Here is a 15,085-nt window from a genome sequence, read left to right as displayed (position 1 = left end):
ATATTTGCAGATATTGAATTTTAAAGATTTCAGGATTTAATAGAATCAACAATATAATACAAAACATAATCCAGATAAAACTTTTGAATACATTAATACAAAGGCAATCAAAATTATCAATAAAACATAATAGAAAAAACAGCATTAATTTTTCTTTTAATTTTGATGTAAATGAAATGAAATGAAAATACAGTACAGCCTCATTAACATGAATCTCAATGAACTGAAAAATTAAAGAGTTTGTGTTAAAAAAGTGCATGCTGACTGTGGACTCAAATTCCATTTTGGAAATAATTTTTCTTCCATATTAACTATTTACAGTACATAGTTACAATATAATATGCATGTCATCACAGTACTACATTAATTATTATATTTTGACACCACAGTACATTGTGACACTACAGTACTACATTAATTATTGTACTGTAACTTGAAAAAACTGCATGCACAGATAATTTTTTGGTGAAAAATTCCTGTTCCTGCAAACACATGGTAACTTTATGACTAACTGAGAAACTAGCGGCCCAAAACCACTTCACTAAACTAGCGAGAAATTCAGATTTTGCTGCAAAATATTCTATGCTGCCCAAGGTGTGTAACATTTTCTTCTGATAACATTTCTTGCAGCTCAAACATAACTGCTTGTACTTCAGCTTCCTCTTCAGCACAGATGGCAATATCATCTGCACTAACAAACTCCTCAAAATGAACAATTATTCCATTCATTAAGTGATATGATATCATTGTAACCATCTAACACATTAACAAGATTAGTGTCTTTGTGTCCCCAGGCTCTGTTAACACAATTCTGCATGTGTTGTGATGACAAAAATCTTGAGGTGATAGGTTTTATTACATCAAGCACACTCCAAGTAGGCATTTCCATCTTCCTTTCAGAAGTGCAAAGAGCAACTCTCACAAATCACTTGAGATAAGATCTCTTCATAACTGCAATAATGCCTTGATGAAAAGGCTGAAGATGACTGTTGCATTTTGGGGAAAAAGTGAACCCTTACATTGATTAAAATCAGATCATGTATGTTATGAGCACTGTACACCTGCCCAATGTCATAAGAACATACCTATTTTGAGTCACCATTTTATTATTAAAATGAAGAAGGCAATTATGAAATGTCACACTGTCGATCCAAGCTTTCTTATGGTAGCGCTGCATGTGAGGTAAAGTACAACTTTACCTCATTCAACCTTTTCATTGAATTTTTTTTTCTAGACCTTTTAAAACACAGTTTCTCGGACTTACAGAGCACCCAAGGATGGTGTTTATTTCTGCCATCTACATTATACCCAAAGACAACAGTTAACCCTTTCTGGCATGCTACCTTTTAAAGTTAGAGTTTTGATTAAAATAAAAAAAAAAAAAAAAAAGAGGTAGGCAGTCTAATTAGGCCTAGAGGAGTACACAAGTAAAATTTTGTGAAGATAGCATTTATCGTTTAATTCTGTGAGCCCAAAGTGGGCACACTGATTGAATAGAACTTCAAAAGAGTGCTGAAACGAGCATTGTTGTCAATGAACTGACCGATGAGATGCGGAGAAACAAAGAATACAGACTCTCAGTTGTCCTAGATTATAGGTGAGCCCGTTCTGGGCACACCTAGGGTTCGCCGTTTGATTTTAGGCAAAATTTCAAGGTAAAAGTTTAAAACTAATATAGAATAAGGAGATTAGCATACAGTAAAAAAATAACATAGAAATTTCTTTTAAAACAATTCCTTTTATACCCTAAAAAAATCTGGAAGATTTCTTTGAAAAATGAGGGTCTTAAAAAACTAAACATGGCTAAAATATATGGAATGGTTTGTGTTCAGCTTCAATCTACTATAAATAAAGAAGGTTCAGAGAAACCTATTGTAACCTATAAATCCTTTTTCATAGAATTTTTCTGTGCATACAGAAGGAAATTTTTAGGTGTGTCCAGACCGGACACACTGCTGCAAAGGGTTAAACACTGTGTACTGCATGCTCCATTATGACATCTGCCACCTTTTATTGTGAAGGTGTGACTTGGGAAGATTGTACAAAAATGCATTTTCATTCATATTGTAGATATCACACAAGGATACTTCCCTCTCGCTTGGTCAAATTCATGCAACCAGCTGTTTGTTCTTTCTCATTAACTTTATTTGCCTCACTACAAATCACTGATGATAAAATGTAGTGTCCGTTTTGCGAGCAATACAGCCAACCAGTGGAACAACTGAAATATTGAATGTCGAAAATTTCTGCGATCTTGTTTGCTTTTGCTTTAGAATTAAAGATCCACTTTAAAGGTACATTGGAAGCACACGTATGAGTGAACCATTCTAGAAGTAAAGTTTTGACATCTTCACACTTAGCACTGCAAAGTTGCTTAGATTTGTTCCTGAAAACTGATGCAGCAGCATAAAGAATTTTTCCAAATTTTTTAAGTATTTTGAAAATGATAGATTTCGCAATTCCATACTTTTCAGCAATTGTATTTTTCTTCAGCACATCTCAGTCTACTTCCAAAAGAATTTTTAGTTTTGTTCACAAATCTATGCCTATCTTCTTAATCATGAATCACTTTCTTACTGCATGCAGTTTAAAATTGGTTGTCACACCCTGAAAACTACCAGAGTGTCATCTACAACTGTCAAACAGTGTTGTTAGAACATCCAAAGAATAAAGACATGTTGGTAAGTGCTGCAAACTCGCATGCAACTAAACTGCAAACTCGAAAATATATGTAAATACAGTACAAAGTCTGAAATCCGGACTCATCAGAACTTCGGCAATTCTGGATTTGGGATTTTTCTGGATATTAGATCATCTATTTAAATCTGGTAAGATGGCATGCAGAAATTATACAATTAAAAATATGAAATCGTAATTTATGAAATAAAGAACAATTATGATCTAAAGGGTATAAAAATTAAAAAAAAAAAAAAAAGGCTTAATATTTATTTGTTTACTTTATTAAATATTTCTTTCAATGTAGGTTGTTTACGTTGCTTCCACAAAAAATTCAAAAAGTTCCTTTTACTTTTTTCTTATGTCATATACAGTTGACTTTCCAATGCCATACTCTTTGCATCATTTTGAGACGGATATGCCTTTATCCATTTTTTGCAATTCCACTTTTCGTTTCATGGACATCGAAACATGGTTTCGCTTTGTAGATCCTTTGGCAGCTCCAGAATTGGAAACTCTTTTCGACATAATCGAAAGTTCAAGCTTAGTTTTTATAAAATTGCCGTAATAATAGCAGTCTGAAAAAATAATAAGCTGGATCAAACTAGAAGATTAGGGAGCAGCACAGTCCGCTACATTGAAATGAAATGCCTTATCAGTAAGTATAATTTTAGCATAGCTTAATAGCGTCTGTTATAGATTACTGGCTGTGTATCACAAGATTGGCAATGAAAGCCAAGTGGTTTCACTAAATTTTGTCTTGCTCCTATTGCATACTGAATTAAGCCTGAATTGTATTAGTTTAGTTATTTACTATACCTATGTTTATTTCTTGCACATGCTTAAAACTAATCTGAGTTCTGAATAAATAAACTCCCACATATACTTAGCGGATATACACTCAGCTACGGAGCCAAATTATTAATCTCACAAATTTATGCTGACATGATTGTTTTTCATAACGAGGTATTTTATTTAGTGCCTAAGTGAAATTAAGAATCGGAGTTTTTAAGTGAAAATCTCCACATGTTTTATAATGGAAGGAAAAATCAAATGCACATGCATAAAGCATACCCCCCCCCAAAAAAAAATCTGATGTGTACACCACGAATTCCTTGTACAGAATATTAAATTATATGCATTTTTTCTTGCATTTCATTTAAACTTATTGGATTGAATTAAATCTACTTCGTCGATAGTGCATAAACCACAATAGAATAAATGCACTCTTTAAAATTCACTATACAGTCAAAAGTCGTTAATTCGGACTCGTCGGGACTTCGGCGATTCCGGATTATCGATTTTTCCGGATTATAGATCATCAGTTTAAATCTGGTAAGATGGCATGCAGAAATTATAAAATTAAAAATATCAAAACGTAATTTATGAAATAAAGAGCAATTATGATCTAAAGGGTATCAAAATTTACAAAAAGAAAAAGCTAATTATTTATTTGTTTACTTTATTAAACATTTCTTTCAATGTAAGTTGTTTAATTTGCTCTGTTTCATGTGATAATACTTTCTCTTTAATTCTATTAAACAGACATAATTTCTTGTTTAGTTACAAAGTTCCACTGTTCAAGTCCTATAATTGCTGTGTCGAGAGTACCGACTAATTCGTGAATCGAAATATTTTCGTTTTCAATAACATCTCTGTCACTTTCTTCACTATCGGAAGTGAATTATAATGACAAGGAACTTGATTTAAATCATATCAAAGACGGAGTACATCGAGATAAAATACTACGTTTAGTAAGGAATTACCCAGGCAGCATGCATTCGTAAATTGCACGAGAAAATTACGTGCAATTTACGAATGGCCTTTCGTATAAAAAACATTCAAGTTGAACGTAAAAATATCATAAAAAGCGTCCAGTGGCAATTACTATTTATTTACGTATATTTTTACGTTATACTATACGTAAATTTTACGTAAAATTTAGGTATATTTATGCGAAAGACTGCTGTTCATTCGCAAATTTTACGTATAATATACGTAAATTTCAGGGATTTATGTATATTTTTAGTAAAAATTTACGTATATTTATCGCATATACGTAAATCTCAATTTTTTGCTTCACGTGTGCGTATATATTTAGTAAAAATTTACGTAAATTTCCCCGATTTTTTACTGTATATAAACGTATATATTAGGTAAAAATTAAGGTAGATATTCCCCGTATTTTACGGTACAAAAACGTATATATTTGATAGAAATTAACGTATATATTTACTGTATTTTACGGTACAAAAACGTATATATTTGATAGAAATTAACATATATATTTCCCGTATTTTACGGTACAAAAACGTATATATTTGATAGTAATTGACCTAAATCTTCCCTATGTTTTCTTTGCATATGCGAATGACTGGTAAAAATTTAATCCGATGTCTTCTCCACTTTACTGTGTATAAACGCACATTTTTTGGTAAAAAATTTGCATAAATCTCCAGTTACCTTTTCCGTAAAATGTACTTATTTTAATCTCATATTTTTTATATAAATCTATGCAAAAACTTTCTGCCTGCTATGATTAAAAGGTAAAATGTCATTTTTATATCATATTCTTACATATCTGCCTTTTAGTTATTTACAGCAATATGGAATATATATAACTGGAAAATTTAAATGCACTAGTAAATGGAAAAAAAAAAAATTCTATTCAAAAATTACATAAGACTTAAAGGCTGAAAAACACTTTTAATATTTCATTTCAAAGCGACTACAAAACATGCAATAAGTTTCGTAAACATCAATTCTATGTTTTAAATCAATTAATGCTATCATTCATTTACATTTTTGTTTACTAAATTCATTTCATAAATTTAAATTTAGTAAACAACTGTAGCAAACAGTTCACTGACAACAGTAACTAAATTCATTATTACTAAATAACACTTTAAATAAATTATTTGCTTTTCCGAAGGACATTTTCTTAGGCCATTTAAATGAACGATAGCATTAATTGATTTAAAACATAGAACTCAGGTTTACAAATTTTATTGCGTATTTTGTAGTCACTTTGAAATTAAATATTAAGTGATTTTCAGCCTTTAAGTGTTATGTAATTTTTGAATAGAAATTAATTTTTTTGCATTTAAATTTTCCAGTTATATATATTCCATATTGCTGTACATACATAAAAGGCGGATATGTAAAAATTTGATATCAAATTAACACTTTATCTTTTAATCATAATATGCAGAACATTTTTGCATAGATTTATATAAAAAATATGAGATTAAATTAAGCACATTTTAGGAAAAGAAAAATGCAGTAAATAGGTAATTGGAGATTTATGCAAATTTTTTACCAAAAATGTGCACTTATACACAGTAAAGAGGAGAAGACATCGAACTAAATTTTTACCAAAGTCATTCGCATATGCAAAGAAAACATAGGGAAGATTTAGGTCAATTATTACCAAATATATAAGTTTTTGTACCGTAAAATACGGGGAATACCTACGTTAATGTCTATCTAAAGTACAATATAGTTAATTACCAAATTCAGTAAACATCATACATTTAGATTATTTGAATGAGTGTGCTAAATTTTAAAATTGTTAAATATAGACCAGGAAATTGTAGAAAACTTACCTTTTCCAATAGTTTACCAAGTTGACTTTGTTATTTTCCTTGAAGATGAATCTTTAATGTCACAAACATTTCATTCATATCTTCAGATAATACACAAATCTATACATATTTATTTATTAAAATTCAGTTTATCCCAAACATGTTAAAGAAAATATTAATTTGCATGCAAGTTAATCGAGTAACTTCTGTTTTAATTACACACATAATTATGATATGTAAAAATTTTACATTTATCAGTCAATCTTGCAATGTATTGTAATCTATTATTGTTGTCTTTTTCAGTTTAAAATCTTATAAATATATTAGATCAGTACTAAAAGTTCACCTCTACAAAAGAAATGCTTTATTGGGGTATTTTTAAAAAGTTCCCTTTTACAATGTAACTGTTAATTTCATAAAATTATGCAAATTCAAAATTACCTAAATATGTTCTTTATTTTATCTTATATACCAGATAAAATTTTAAAAAGTTAATTTGTTTAGGAATATTTAAGTTTTTAAATATTTATCTCATGTGACTTTTTCTATAACATCATTATAAATGTACATGTTGATGTGCACATACCAATTATTTTTTTTCATCAAATAGCTTTATGGTATTAAATGATTTAAAAAGAGGCAACTGGACAAAAGAAAGCAATTAGAAGTTGGCTAATTTTTTATTAATTTGTTGTCAAATGCTGTGCATTTTAGATTATGCTCATATGACGACAATGAGTTATTTAAATTATAAATTATTATGAGCATATCCCACAGAAATTAACAAGTATAAAATTTCAAGTTGTTTGAAGTATTATGAACTGTAATACTTGCAAAAGAAATACACATGAAATTAATTTAAGAATTAGGTTTATTTTACAGGTATTCGAAAACTGCAATTACTGTTAAACAATAAAAACTAACATTAAATCTGAAGAGCATATTTTTTCAATAATAAAATTCCACATAGACTTCATGCAGCTTCGCCATATTTGTTCTATAGTTCGCCGTCTTTAATATCCTGCTCGATTTTTGTAAAAGTGAATTCTTTGTCACCCAATGTTTTGAGAACAGCTCCTAAACAAGAAAAAGAAAAATTTGTAATAATTTCACACTTCAGATGTTTTCAGTTTTTAAATATAGTTGAAGTATTAAAAGATGCATATAAAATGCACTGAGTATTTCATATTTAAAAATTTACATTTCAGTAATTAAAAATTTAATTTCATACTATCACACAGTAAGCTTCAATTATAAAACTTACACAATGCCTATAATTTCAAGTAAAAAATACTTAAGATTTGTTTAGAACTGCAAGGTTGAGAAAGTCTTTAATGGCTATGTTTGTATTTAAGTACATGAGAAAAAACTTAATTTTGTATTAATTATATTGCATTAGCCTTTTCATTTTACTCCTACATATAGTAAATAATATTCGCTTTCTTACCGATAACTTTTTCTTAAATAAAGAGTAAGCAGAAAACTAATCACAACACTATACATATATAACAGAATACTTCATAAACATATACATGTCATTAACATACGTATATGCATTAACAGGCTATTTTACACATTTCAATAAACCAGAAACCAATACACAATCAAAAGTATTATCAGTAAATTCCTCCAAAATCAGAGCAAAAATCTTTAATTATGATAACAATGGCATCTCAGTTTGCAATATAAAATATTTCAAGTCTACATTCATGTGCATTCTAAGCAAACAGAAAGCTGAATAACAATAAAATTATAAATACCATAAAAAAGTTAAGAGCCACGTAGAATGATAGCAAGACTAAATGAAGTCTTCCTTCAAAAATCAATTTAAATTCAAAAATTTGCCTTCCTGTTTAACATCTCAAAATAGAGTTACTGCTTACACTAACTAAATTTCCTGTCTTGGCAAAATAAAAATTGTCACTTCTGTTGCAGGAAATATTTGCTGCAAACTTTGTATGCAAATAATCCAGTGAAAAAATTTTAATTGTGGCTTGAATACTTTCTTTATTAAATAAATGAAAAATTCCCACATAATATTAATTTATGATCCACATGAAGCTTTTTACCTCTACCATATCATGCAGCTATTTTAAAATATATACTCTCATATAAAAGCCACAGAATTTTTTTACCAATATTAATATAGTATAAATCATTAATAAATCTTCTAAAAACAGCCCCAAAATTTCTGAATTTGATACCCAAAACATAATTCTACGTAACTGTTAATGTATGCATTTGCTTGCACATACTTAAAATGAATTATACACACAAAAACTTAACATATTAACTTAATAATTATTAAATTTAAAATTAATAAATTTTTAATTCTGCTAATTAAAAATTAATAAATTTTTAATTAGCAGGATGACTCAATTAAGGCAAAATATGAAAGAAATCTACCTGATGGAATAGTTGTAAAAGATATATTTAAAAAAAGCTAATATTGTTTACCTTACACATGGCAGAAATTGAGTAAACTGTATGCAGCTGGATTATTTATTAGGAATAGAAGTTAGATCAAAGTACCAAAGTCACACTAGGACTTTAACCATTTGGGTGCAAAGAAGCATCTCAATTTAAAAAAGCTAATAGAATTTTATAACTTTTACAATCTAGTACAAATATTAGACACATAAACAACACTAAATGTCATTATTTACTTGCATATTTTCCTTCTTTGTGTACTTTACTCCTTAATTTTTCAGGATATGATTTAGAAACAGAGTTATGGTAAAAATGTATACTGGTAAAAAAAATATTGCTGAAACTGATAAGTTCTTTGAATTATATACTATAGTGCAGAGGGATGGAATATGTGACTAAATATGATAAATCAGATTACAATAACATTAAACAAATAACATGAAAAACTGAAAAAAGAAATTTTATTTGAAATTATTTTTTAACTCATGGAAAGACAGACAGTATTTCCAACTTATTAAATTCAATTATATTTTACCTTCGTCAAACCAATATTGGTAAGAGAGTTGTATTTAAAATTGGTGCTAAGCTAAAGCTGCTTTCTTGCCTAATTTTATACTATTGAAAATACCGGTAATTGTCAAAGTTATTTGTACTCAATATGTGTAAGATTATTAATGAGCTGCCAAACCGCAGTTAACCATCTAATATACTACATTCAACGTTATTATTTTTCTTTTTGAATGTCAGGTTTTCATTATTTCTGCCAATATATCTGTAACAGGACATAAAGATTGAGTTAATGTAGAATAGAAAATTACCTTGCAAGTTAGCACCTTTACCTTAGTGGCAGTACTTCATTCTCTAGAAAAAACATTTTAAATTATTATACTTAAACAAAAAATTGATATTTGTTACAGCAAAACATCATTAACACAATAAACCAGAGTTGAATGCAAATCTAGTTTAACTCCATTCTTGAAAACTAGTTTATTACTTTCAATTTAATTTTAAAATAATAAAAAATAAGGTACGTATTATGATGACTACCTAGATATCTCGCCTAAACTGGCAATCCTTGTAGGTTATACAGGTTAACCCTAACATAGGTTATAGAGGGCACTAAGATAGAGAGTATTAATCCCACACTAGGGACTCTAACATTTGGTAGGAACAGTTTGAAAAGTGAAACAGATATTTATAGTGAACCAATGCAAAACAAAAACAATAGTTCTTTAGGGACAAAACCCCTTTGGACTAATAAATACGAGTAAATTAACAGCTTTTAGCTATTTTTTCTTCTTGTAAAAAATAGACATACAGAATATTTTTAGAAAATAACAGTACTTTAAGCATGCATTTTCCACATATTTAACACAATAATTCATTCTAGCTCTGTTGCAATACTGGCAAAGGTACTGCTCTGTTATTAGGACGGGATTCAGAAATGTACAATGAAACCTCGAGATACGAGGAAAGTATGAGCAAAATACGAGCATTAATTCGAGTAACAAGCCAGGCTGTTGGTACGGGTGGCACCATTTCCCTATCCGGCTCAACTCGGGGAATCCCCTCGACAGATCACTCAGTGTTCTTTTATATACGTGTTTGTGCACTTGTAAGTTAACTGTTTTGACATTTAACGTGAAAATAATTATTTCAAGATGCCTCGCAAGAAGATTGTTGCCTCAGATAGTGCTGCAAAGAAAAATAAGGAGGCCATGGCCATCGATATCAAGAAAGAAATCATAGATAAACATAAGCATGGTGACGGAATTGGCGAAGACTTGCGGCCTTTCAACATCGAAAATCTATAACTATTCTGAAGAAGCAGGAAGAAATTAAGAAACCTGATGTAGCCAAAGGAATTATCGTTTCTTCCAAGCACCATAAAAGTACTCCTAGATGTTGAGAAGCTGTTGTTGGTGTGGATTAATTAGAAGGAGTTAAAATGTTGGTAACAAAGTTAAACTATTGTTATATTATTTACCAGTGTTATTTATTAGGAAAAATTGACTTGATATTAAAATGTTGATATTTTTTGGGGTGTGGAACGGGTTAACTGAATTTCCATTATTTTCAATGGGGAAGCTTGTTTCTAAATACGAGAAATTCGCTATACCAGTTGAATGCTGGAACGAATTAAACTCATATCTCGGGGTTCCACTGTAGATATGTAAGCATGTGTATATGCATGTATGCGCATATATGTGTAAAATATACACATACATACATAAAGAATATACACATGCACACACGAGCACCTACATTTAAAAATGCATGCATATAAACACACATTTCTGAATCTGGTCCTGATAACAGAAGAATACCTACATGAATCATAGGATTTACATTAATCAGTTTTATTAGAATTCTTAAATGCAGATGATTTACATTAATCAGTTTTATTAGAATTTTTAAATGCAGAGGATTTACATTAATCAGTTTTATTAGAATTTTTAAATGCAGAGGATTTACATTAATCAGTTTTATTAGAATTTTTAAATGCAGAGGATTTACATTAATCAGTTTTATTAGAATTTTTAAATGCAGAGGATTTACATTAATCAGTTTTATTAGAATTCTTAAATGAAATCTTCACTATCCGAAAATTCAGTTTCATTTCCAGCTGAAACTGTATCAGGACAATCTCATTTATATTATTTCCCTCTAACAACTGAACATTTTGAAAACCTTTTCTATTCCATGGAAAATTAATGCTAAATTAAACATACATTTTCTAAATCTGAAAATTTTAAGTTAGCTTAGAAACTTTAATCATTCTTAAAAAAGTTTGATTTATGCAGATGTTAGATCAATAAAATTACTTTCCTGTGAAAAAGTAATATGGCACTAAACAACACGATTTTACACATCAAGATATACTGAGTGAAAATTCCTGAAATGTTTTATTTCTTGGTATCTCTGCAAGAATTGTATAAATAAGACTACCTCCCTTTTTTTAAAAAAAATGTTTAGTAAATACTATGAAGAAAATTGGTTACATTATTTACAGTTCATAATTAATAGAAAATAAATCATTTCTTAGCTTATCAGAATTTATTTTTATCACATTCATAAACAATACTAATTTAAACAAACATACCATTATGATTTCAATAACTATGAAATAGAAAATCCAAATCTGCATCTTTGATGGTCTAGTAGATTGGACGTCTCGTTTACTACAATTCAGCAGGGTGCTGACTCCCCAGACTGTAATATATATATAATTAATTTACAAGGGAAAAAGCAACAAAAATATAAACAATTTCTTGGTTTTATATAAGCATTTCTGCACATTTACAATTTTAATTTTTTTAACTATCTAGTTATATCAAAATACATGATTTAGTAAAATATAATTCAAATAATTTAAGGTATTTTAGATCAAATACTAATTTTTTCATGCAAGTCTAATAATCAACATAACTATCAAGTTTTGACTTCGAAAATTATGTTTAGAGAAACTTGAAGCTGCAGTAAATAGTAATAAACTTATTCAAAACTGAAAGTAAAGCATTCTTACTTTATTTTCTTTCTTTAACTATGGCAGATCTTTTAAAACAACAAAATCAAACAAACAAAAAAGAAATGCATTCTTAAGGATGGAATTCTTTCATTATTAATGCTATTTCATTATTAATACTTATTTATTATTCATGAAAGGATATATTTCAGTAATTACAAGAGCATAAAAATTCAGTATATATATAAAAAAAAATGAACACAGATTTGGAACAAAGTACCTGTGTTTCTATGGCATAAAATTTCCTTTTTTAATAGCACAATATCTTTGAGTTAAAGATTATATATTAAAGCAAATTTATAAAACTAAATTCAAAAATAAGAAATTAAATTATTTTTAGGGAAAACACTAAGCAAATAAAAAATTTGGAATTTCATAAATAAATGAAAGTTACATGTTTTATTTTTTGGCATAAGGTAGATAACATTTCCATAACAGATTTCTGAACAATTAGTCATGTTAATATTGCCTTTCTTTTTCCATTAAAAGCTATTTCCTGCTTAATTACAGTATGCTTTAAGATAAATATTAAAACGTTTGAGTAAAAATAATATAACTATAAAAAGGTGAGACACATACAAAAAGGAGTGACACAAACAGTAAGAAACAGACTAGTGCAAAATTTTTTCAATTTATTGATTTGGTATTCTATGTCATTAACAGTACCAAATCCTAAAAATGAATCATTAGGCTCGTACACAAAAGAACAACACATGGAAAATCCCATTTCCTACACAGACGCTATTTATAAAATTTTATATAGGTGAAGAAAGTACGAGTATTAAACACTGAAAATATAAAATATTCACTTACTTTCTTCAAATAATTAGTAACATCGATGGATTCAGTCACAAATGCCAATCCACGAACAAACTGTATTCTTTGCGAATTTACCATTCTTTTCGACCGCCATTGCTGACTTCACAAATATCCCACCACAACCGGAAGTAGAAAGTGTCTGCTTTGCCATTGGTCAGTGAACAAGAATTGCAACGCTTTTTTCTTTTTTTTCTTTATAATTAAACATAGTAAGAAAGCCTCTAAATTAGCATATGAAATAAACTTACTTTTGCATTATATAAATTTATATTCATAGCATCTCTGTATTAAGGTAATAATTCAATTTTTCTACGAAAAATAGAAATGTCTGTGTATGCGCATGCTCAGTGTATAATTGTAAATCCGGTTAATTTTTATAGTAAGTTAGCGTACAATTAACTATGTAAATTTTGAGTTCATTTAACTGGACCCTTGTACTTATTCTGTAGATCTCCATATTAAGAATGTCTTTAAATGTTTCAGGAAAAATATAAAATATAATATAATTATTTATTTACATTATTTATTTATTTTTTCCTCATATAAAAATTATTAAAATCGCTATATCATTTTCCCCGTACATTAAACAAAATTAAAAAATGTTAGCCTCATGTGATTTTTATAACAAAGATTAAAGGAACTGAAATATATGCAAAATATCAGGATTCAGCTTGCAATTTTGTAGAGTTATTATTATTATTATTATTAAATAAAAATATTAGTATATCTTTGATTATAATTAATGAACATTAAACTATTGTTCAAGGAGTTAAACATTTTCAAGCATCTTCTGCTCTATTTATTATTCTAATCCTCGAAATGAAAAATTTGCTAGTCTTATTCCAATTTAATTGCCCACATTTGCTTAATAAAATAAGGCGAGTATTGTACAAAACTCAGTAAGTACACAAATTTAATATACAGCTTAATCCAGTTAAATGGGTAATAGGATTTTCATAAAAGAAATTAAATTGTGTAAATTAATGTAAATGTTGATATGGATAAAAATAACAAATTTGATATAAGAAAATAAATAAGTTATTTTGAAGATCTTTAAATTAAGAAAATATAATTTTTTGCAAAAATGCACGTAAAGATTTAGCTCACATGTTAAAATTTATATAAAAATTTTAGCCTCATATAAGAATGCCCCTTTTTTCATGTTCGTGGAAAAGGAAAACAAAGTGAAATGCCAAAAATGCACTAAATATTTTGACTTAATAAACTTCATTTTCAATCTTTTTAGACTTCGTATAATATCCGTAAAAGTGACGAATGAAATATACCATAAAGGCAGTAGTTTCTTTCAGAACATTCGGATTCGTATAATATGCGTAAAAGTGACAAATAAAATATACCATTATGGCGGTAGTTTTTTTAGTACATTCAGATTCATATAATTTTCGTAAAAATAACGTGTGGAAAATAACGATAAAGAGTCAACAGTAACTTTAGCCTTTTTCATTCGTATAAATTTCGTAAAAGTAACGTGCAAAAAATACCATACCCTTATTTCACCAAAATTATACGTATATTTTTGGAGACGTGCTGCCTGGGTATAAGCCAAATAAAATAAAAACATCTGCCCTGAAGATAAGGATAGTGCTGACAGATCAACTTCCAATTCATTGCGCGCCATGTCGTTTCCCTCCCACCGCAGAGCAGCGTGAAATTGATAAACATATTTCGAAATGATTAGATAATCAAAGGATATATACCTTTATCCATTTTTTGCAGCAATTCCACTTTCTGTTTAATGGATTTCGAAAAATACTTTCGCTTTGTAGATCCTTTACGTATTAGTAAATATATATCGGAAATTCTATTTGACGTAATCGGAAGTTCAAGCTTACTTTTATAAAATTGCTCTAACAGTCTGCAAAAAATAATAAGCCGGATCCAATTCGAAGATTGAGGAACAACGCAATCTGCAACATTAACTGAAATAAATAATTAGATAGTTTTAGCTTATACCGTTCGTTATACATTAAACACGCATGTGTAAACGTATTATACGCATGCGCACATGTATATTCGCAGCTGTAAAGGT

At 28.7% G+C, this 15,085-nt stretch overlaps 1 protein-coding gene and 1 long non-coding RNA gene across 3 annotated transcripts in view; both read right to left on the bottom strand.

Moving 5' to 3' along the window:
• LOC118194863 (DEP domain-containing protein 1A-like) overlaps window positions 1–15,085 on the bottom strand; it is a 103,422-nt gene that overhangs the window by 30,164 nt on the left and 58,173 nt on the right. The gene's annotated exons all lie outside the window — the stretch shown is intronic.
• On the bottom strand, window positions 7,119–13,139 carry LOC118194864 (uncharacterized). The gene is made up of 4 exons (XR_004759162.2): window positions 13,030–13,139; window positions 11,794–11,903; window positions 9,509–9,551; window positions 7,119–7,337 (listed from the first exon to the last, which is right to left on the bottom strand). It is a non-coding gene; the product is annotated as an uncharacterized LOC118194864 (long non-coding RNA).

This window comes from Stegodyphus dumicola, chromosome 4 (assembly GCF_044657685.1).
Source record: "Stegodyphus dumicola isolate Sdum_Otavi_A_Nest chromosome 4, ASM4465768v1".
Classification (NCBI taxonomy): domain Eukaryota; kingdom Metazoa; phylum Arthropoda; class Arachnida; order Araneae; family Eresidae; genus Stegodyphus; species Stegodyphus dumicola.
Note: the sequence above shows the minus strand (reverse complement) of the source record. Positions and strands in the feature narration are given on the sequence as shown.